Source organism: Anser cygnoides, chromosome 4 (assembly GCF_040182565.1).
Source record: "Anser cygnoides isolate HZ-2024a breed goose chromosome 4, Taihu_goose_T2T_genome, whole genome shotgun sequence".
NCBI lineage: Eukaryota > Metazoa > Chordata > Aves > Anseriformes > Anatidae > Anser > Anser cygnoides.
Window position 1 is genome coordinate 1,082,761 of NC_089876.1, and position 7,740 is coordinate 1,090,500.

The window sequence follows — 7,740 nt, forward strand, 5'->3', positions numbered from 1 at the left end:
TCAGTGTCCTCACAAACTCTCTTCAGTTTCCCCACTGGACTCAGGCTGTGGCTGGACATCCTCATACCAATCAGCTGTGCTGAACCCTTGTGTCATTGCTCTGCAGGGAGCTCCCTTTGAATGACCCAGGAAAAAACAGTCAGGTTGTCCTTTGAGAGTTTGCTCTGAGACTTTTGCCTTCATGTAAAGATGGGATAGCTGGGATAAAGTCAATAGGAGGAGCAGCCTCCAGGGAGAAAGGACACCAGGTTTTTGCTGCAGGAGGCAGAGAGTGTTTTTAACTACACAAACATGACAAAGGAAGGCTTAAATTTAATTTCTGCAAGGTTTAAGCTGAATTTCTGCATTGCCAGTCCCCAAGCCACTCTCACAAAAAGGAAAATCTGCCATTCATCTATGCCATTAATTCCCATTTGTTACACAGTAATGGGAGATCTTTGTGTTATATTTCAGTGGAATAAGATCACAGAATCATAGAATCATAAAATCATAGAATCATAGAACAGCTTGGTTTGGAAGGGACCTTAAAGGCCACCTAGTTCCATCCCCATCCAACTATGGCAGGGGTGCCACCCACTAGATCAGGGTGGCCAAGGCCCCATCCAACCTTGCCTTGAACACCTCCAGGAATGGGATATCCACAGCCTCTCTGGGCAACCTGTTCCAGTGCCTCACTACCTTTACAACGAAGAATTTCTCCCTAATGTCTAATCTAAATCTATCCTCTTTTAGGTTAAGACCATTCCCCTTTGTCGTGTCATTATCTACCTCAGTAAAGAGTCCCTCTCCATCCTTTTTATGTTGGGCTACCTTGTACATCTCACTGACAGTGTGGACACAGCTGATTTAAACCTACTCTTATGCTTTCATAAACCCAAATATTTGACTGATTTGGGCATATTTGTTTCAATAGTAGCCTTTTCTTTAATGTAGTAGAAATTTTCTGTGGAGACAATCACAGCTTCAATGTTGACATGTGACTCAACATTTTTTCAAACTTCAGAGGTTGCCTTTACATCAGCGACAGAAAAAAAAAACAACAACAAAAAAATCACTTCTACCTAAAAAAATATTCTCCTACTAAATTTTGCTCTCTCCATGCTTCTCTTTCTCTTTTAGCAGAACCAGATGCTGAAATAGAGAGCAGAACTCCTGTGGACATCAGAGAGCGCAGAACTGAGCCATCAAGAAGTTGCAAGAAGGTCTGGATATAATGACAGCCAGAAGCTTGGAGAAGAGAGAAAAAGAAAGCTCAATCTGTACATGCCGTGTCCTTATGCTGTGCTGAGTATCCACGAAGACCACTGCTGGAAACAGGATAAAAGGCTAGATGGACTTCTCTAATCTATGGCCCTATTTATATTTTTATGAGCTGGCTTCTGTCCAGGCAGGTTGAGAGTCCTGCACTTCCTGGGGTTATCCAGTGTCTCACCAGATTACAACAGTCCACGTATTCATTTACAGGTTTGAAGATCAGGATGGTCTAGAAAGGTAACAAATTTGATTTTCTGAATGGCCCTGCCTGGCATAATTTACATGGCAGATCCAACATCTAGAACATGTCAACTCATAACAAAATACGTGGCAAGTAAAAGGCCATTCTTTCTAAGGTGAGTCCTGATATTTGCTGTGAAACCCACTCACTGTCACCTGCATTCGATGGGGAAAAGAGTAAGAATGGGAACAGTGCTGAACTGATTAAATCTGCACATAAATCCATATGTTATGTTATTGAAAAAGGAGGGAAGGAAGAAGAAAACAAGCATTTGTAACAGGATGAAATCTGGGAAAATGGGACCAAAAACTCTTCGTAATTCAAAGCAGTTGTGGGAGTTCTTAGCCCATAAGCCATAAATGACTAAAACATGTCCCTGCATTTTGGATTATGAAAAAGATATTAGGGTGGGTTTTTCTCTCTTTTTAATGGGATTTGATGGAATGCCAAAATATCAGAGTTTGGGTCTTTCTCTTTTTATTTTTTATTTTATTTTTTTTTAATGTCTCAACTTGCCAAATGTGTTCATGAATGCTATTTTGCCTAAAAACACACCGACTTAGGAGGAAAAACACACAGACACACACAAATTGTCTCATGTTACATGGCATGTAAATCTTTTTCACTTGTATTAAAAAAAAAAAAAAAAAAAAAAAAGCATAAGTCATCCAGCAACCTGGTAGGTTTTGCTTGGAGCTGGTGCTGTGGCCTCCTGGAAGTTGGGAACTACTCTTTGTACATGAAAGACTCCCACTTTTATATGAAGAGCATCTCATCTCCTCCCTCTCCCCTCTCATTTCTGACTTAATGTCACCATTTTCCATTCTGCCTCAAAGTTGTGGCATGTTCCCAGTGCTACTGATTTCTGGTGGCTTTGTATTAGATGACTTCCACCTGCTCTCAAACTAGTGGGGACTGCTGTCTGCCTGCAAATCATGGCCTTTTTTGGAAATGTATGAAGTAAAAGGAGATGACTTTTTTGCCAAGGCAACATTTTTTGAATGCAAACTCACAATAGACATAGATAGTGCACAGTTCTGTCATGAATGATAATAGCAATAACTTTTCACGAGGTACAAATTTCACCCACGTATCAGGCTTGTATTTTCAAGCTGTCAGCCAGTATTGAGTCCCAATACTGTCTGTCAATGAAATATTCACCCTTTGGATAGGGGAGCAGTGTTTCTTATTGCTATATTTGTTACAGTAGTTACAGAGAAGTTTTGGACAAATGATGTCCAGACATAGAACAGGACTCTTCCTTTATGAAGGTGGTTTCCAAGCTGTAGTTGACAGATATCTGGAAATCCTTGGAATACACGAAAGACATACGTGCAAGATAGCCAAGAGGTCAAGAGGTGCTAACGCATTGTCAGAAAGCTTCAGACCACTCAATCGGGATGGCCCGTTTCCTGGAAGTGTCTGGAGTTCTGCAAATAAAAAATCACTGGAAACTACTACTGTAGGAAATATCTGGGGTCTCTGGAGTGATGCTGTAAGGAGTACTAAAAGCCTGACTCTCTGACTTGATAAAGTTTCTCTTTCCCACAGGTGACTTTTTATTTCTAATAAACTGGTTATACTCCTTTTTAAGACTTTGTTCAGTACAGTTTATGGAGGATGAATATATGAACAGCAAAAATCATGAACATGTCCAAGTTATGGGTTGGAGGATCATGTGCTGCAGACAGTAAGAAGCACTTCAGTGGAAAGCACTATAAATATTTCCACTTAATTTCCTGCACTGTTGGATTGTATAATGCTCTCTAGCTCTTTGTGAGCAGTTTACTAATTCTTTATAGACTAGTCACGACTGAAGTCTTAGGTTTATGTGGGACCAATAAGTTGCTACAGGCCTGGAGTATCGCCCAGGCTGAGGTTTTGCTGTTTTCTTTCTATGAAATTATTTGTCTTCTGCTAAAGCATAAGGCTGCCTAAAGCTCGGGAATACAGCCACAAAGAAACAGGAACACATTTGATAAAGAGTCAGCGGTGCCTTTGCTTGCTGAGCTCACTGCAAGTTACACATTTATTTATTTATTTGTCTTGGATTAGTCCAACAAAACCAGTATCTAATCCAAGACCTTTTGGGCACCTTCACACATCATTAACAACACACTAGTGCCCTAACAGTGATAAAGTCCTTATTTAGCATGAACTTGGCAATCAGAAACTGTCCTCAGCCTTATGACAACCGTCTTTGAGACTCCAAGCTCTTTATCAAAGCAGAAGGAGATTTTTGATGTCTGTTCCATCACCATCCACCAGCCTCTGAAGTGTCAACAGCACGCAAGACCTTTCTTTCAGCTCTTGGAATCTTTTTTGGGGGAAAAAGCTCTAAGAAATTGAAACATTCCTGCTCTCTTTATGAAGCACATGAGGGACTTAGGCTGGGAGTGGCTTGCTTTGTTGTTTGCAGTAGCATGGGGTAATTCTTCCACAGGGCAACCGTTTAAAGGAAAAGACTTGATAATTCCATGATTCCTACAGATACGCTGCTCATTTGTTCATCAGGACAGTGATTAAAAACACAAGTTGGCTGTGTCAACTCACAGTTTTTGGAGAACTTCATCTGACAGATATTCTGCAGTGAAAGAAGTTGCCCAGCATGTCAGAGAGTCCTGGCAAGCACCAAGAGATGCAGGAAATAAGAGCAGAGATCTCGAAGCTCTGGAGAAGCTGCTCTCCTGCCAAGTGTGCAAAAGAAAGCCAAACATGGCTGAACATCATGGAAAAGGAATTACCTCCTTTTTTTTTTTCTGAGCAAGATGGCAAAAAAAAAAAGTAGCAATCTGTCAGCAAAAGGTTCCCCCAGGTTCTAGAGTATGAGCTGACAACCTCAATGGAAAGGGCGGACTTCCAGGTTTAGTGATGTTGTCTTAAACATGTACCTTGGCTGGTATGAGCTGGGATAAAAAAGGAAGGCTGTAAACACTCCTTGATCAACTGCAAAGCTCCCATTGACGTCACCGTGATGAGTACAGAGATCAGGGCCAAAATATGGGCTTCATGTAGTACAGAATATTAAGTTGTTATTATTTATTATTTGTTGAGTATGTCATTATTGCCTACAGCCTAGCTCAGTGGGAAGATCTTCTGCTTTTAATGACTGCCAGAATCTTTCCCTCTGTTTTCTTATTTCCTTTCCCCCTTCTTCAGCTCTCCCCTTATTTTTTCTTGCACCTCACACCCCTTTCTGGACCATTTCCTACCTGCTCATCAGTGGAATTGTCAATGCTTTAGATACCTTCATTAGACAATAAAGTTAACTCTATGTCCATCTAAAAGCCTCATGGAAATGTTCTTCTTCTCTGCCTCCCAAGTCTTTTGAGTCATCTTATTGCAGCTTGGTGAAGTCTGAAGAAAATGTCTGTTTCAGGACCCCACTGATTACTTTTTGAAGTTTCTCTGTGCATTTTCTGCGGATAGAAATTCACTCCCTGTTTCTCACCTGTAACTTGAAATTTAGTAGGAACAACCTGCATGAGCCAGATGTACACGTCAGGCAGCCTGGCAGTTTGGTATCGGATGCTGTGAGTCATATAGCACAAAAGCTGTTGTTATGTAAAGCTGATTGGTGAGGTTTGGAGTGTAAAATGTTATTCTGTGCAAAGCAACAAAAGCCTGAATGTTCTGCATTGCTGGTTCCCAATGCTCAGAAGTCATGAAGCGGCATTCTGTTCCCCTTTCCCTGGCACACTTCTTCAAGTTGGCTTAAAAATCATGAGTTTAGGAAAAAAGGAGGTAATGGTGGATTTTTTTTCCCTCCAGCTTTTGAAAGCTGAATGCTATAGAGCTTTTATCACCAACAAATGGGCTAGACTCACTTTTGTTTTGAAAAGAAAAATAAGATTCTCCAAAGTCATATCACTCTGGATTTGGCACTGTAATATCATGACAGTCAGAAGACAATCTTAAACAAGCAAAAAGATTTGCCGATCAGAACTCAAGCCAGCTGGCTGTAGTAGGGCCTGAACTTTGTGCTGTCAACTGTAAAGTGAATTTATCAATGAAGAAATATATTGATTCCACAACAGCCCTAGCATTAATGTGTAGGAGAGAACGAGATTTACTCATCGGTTCCTTGATCCCAGGAGACAGAGCACCTGCATCCTATTTGGAGCCCTGCCATTATTTGAAAATTTGCCCATCAATGTCCAAAATGATGTTATAATAACAAGTCCTTTCCTCATCTCTAATTTCTGTGATTTTATGAGTACAGCCCTATGCTGTCTAAACTTCTTGGGAAAACATACAGGGCATGCCCATGACCGTGCTTTCGAAAGAATTTGTGGGATTATGTCAGACAGTTCCCAGTGAGCCAACATCAAAGATATTGGGTTGCAGTTTTTAATAAAGCTTAACTGATCATGACAGCTAGTTCATTCAATATTTTTGAGCTGACAGGATGGATTGGAGGAAATACCCAATTACAGGAGATTATGCATGTATGAGGACAATGGATGCTGCTGTGTATTATTTTTAGTGAACATTAGAAAAATAAGAAATTGAAATAGAATTAAAGATGGGGCTGTAAAGGAAATCATATCTGAACATCGTGTTGATACATACAATTTCAGACTATCAAGGGACACTTTGGTTACTCAATCAGCATGAGACGCATAGATAGAAGACAGATAGATAGATTGAAAGATAGATCACTACACATAACGTACTCATCTAGGGTGGTATTTACACCTACTACTTCAGTGTCAATGCACTGAGCTTAGGTCAAAAAAAGGCTATTTCAACAGATACTGCAGAGGGCTGCCTGACTCTGGAAATACTTCGGGTTGTATTGAGGTCTCCTAAATTTAGAAGGTCTACAGTTGGAGCAAAAATTCAGTGGCAATCTAAACCTTTACAGTATTTGGGAAGAAAGACAGAAAGACAGTTTTCTCTCTCTTTCTTTCTTCTTTCTTCTTTCTTTTCTTCCTTTTTCCCTTCTCTTCTCTTCTCTTCTCTTCTCTTCTCTTCTCTTCTCTTCTCTTCTCTTCTCTTCTCTTCTCTTCTCTTCTCTTCTCTTCTCTTCTCTTCTCTTCTCTTCTCTTCTCTTCTCTTCTCTTCTCTTCTCTTCTCTTCTCTTCTCTTCTCTTCTCTTCTCTTCTCTTCTCTTCTCTTCTCTTCTCTTCTCTTCTCTTCTCTTCTATTTTATTTTTTATTTTATTTTATTTTATTTTATTTTATTTTATTTTATTTTATATTTTATTTTATTTTATTTTATTTTATTTTATTTTATTTTCATCAATAAGTGTGGTTTGTGACAATACGACATCTAGTTTGAGGTGCTTGTTTCTTGTCAGAATCAAAGGATATTTGAAGAATACCTGAGCTTAATGTTTCTAAAATACACTCCAAATCTCACCGCCTTTGTTATTTTCCAAACTTTTCCTCCATGTTTAGGCTTCTCTCGAATTACTAGTTGGTAAAAGACTTGGCAAATCCAACAAAAATTTCTCTCGCTTCTTTCTGTGGCCATTTATTTCCATAACTTTTTCATGGATTTTCACAGACCTCACTGTGTACTCCTCTGTTTTATGAAAAGTTCTTGCTACTTCTTTTTCAGTAGATATTTTTAGTTGCATTTTATATATATTTTTTTGATTTCTCATCTTTCTTTATGTAGTGCAACAAGTCCTTACTAATCCAGAAGTTAGGTATGCTGTTCATGAACCCAAACAACTACAGATACTGTAGCATGAAGACCAGAATATGCCTGTGTTGTCTTCTTGTGGTGGATCTTATAGTGTGTGGAATCTGTTCTTCAGCTCAGTTCAAAATTGCTCCTTCGATGTTTTTTTTTTTTTTCCCCGTTTTGACAAGGTTTACTTAGACCTCGGAAGATCATACGTCAAACAGATTTTTTGACCTCAGAATAGCTATCAAATTAAGTATCAAATGGCAAAATCCACACTGAACAGATTTTGAGAAGGCATTTGACAGACTTTCTTATGATTCACTTTGGGACATCCTGAAGTTTTGGGATATTCCAAGAAAAATAATCAACAAGATCAAATTTTTTTTTTTTTTTTATCGGTCAGAGGGCAGTCTTCATGGGTCAAGATAAGCAGTCCTGAGTCTATATGTTCAGGAAAATACCAATGTGAGATAAGGATGAATTATATCACCTGTCCTGTATGGTACCACCACCTGCTTCTCCAATGGAAGGCAGAGACAGTTCTGGAGTAGATGAACACAATATGGCATTTTTGCTGAAGACAGATTTCTTGAGCAACAGCTAGGCC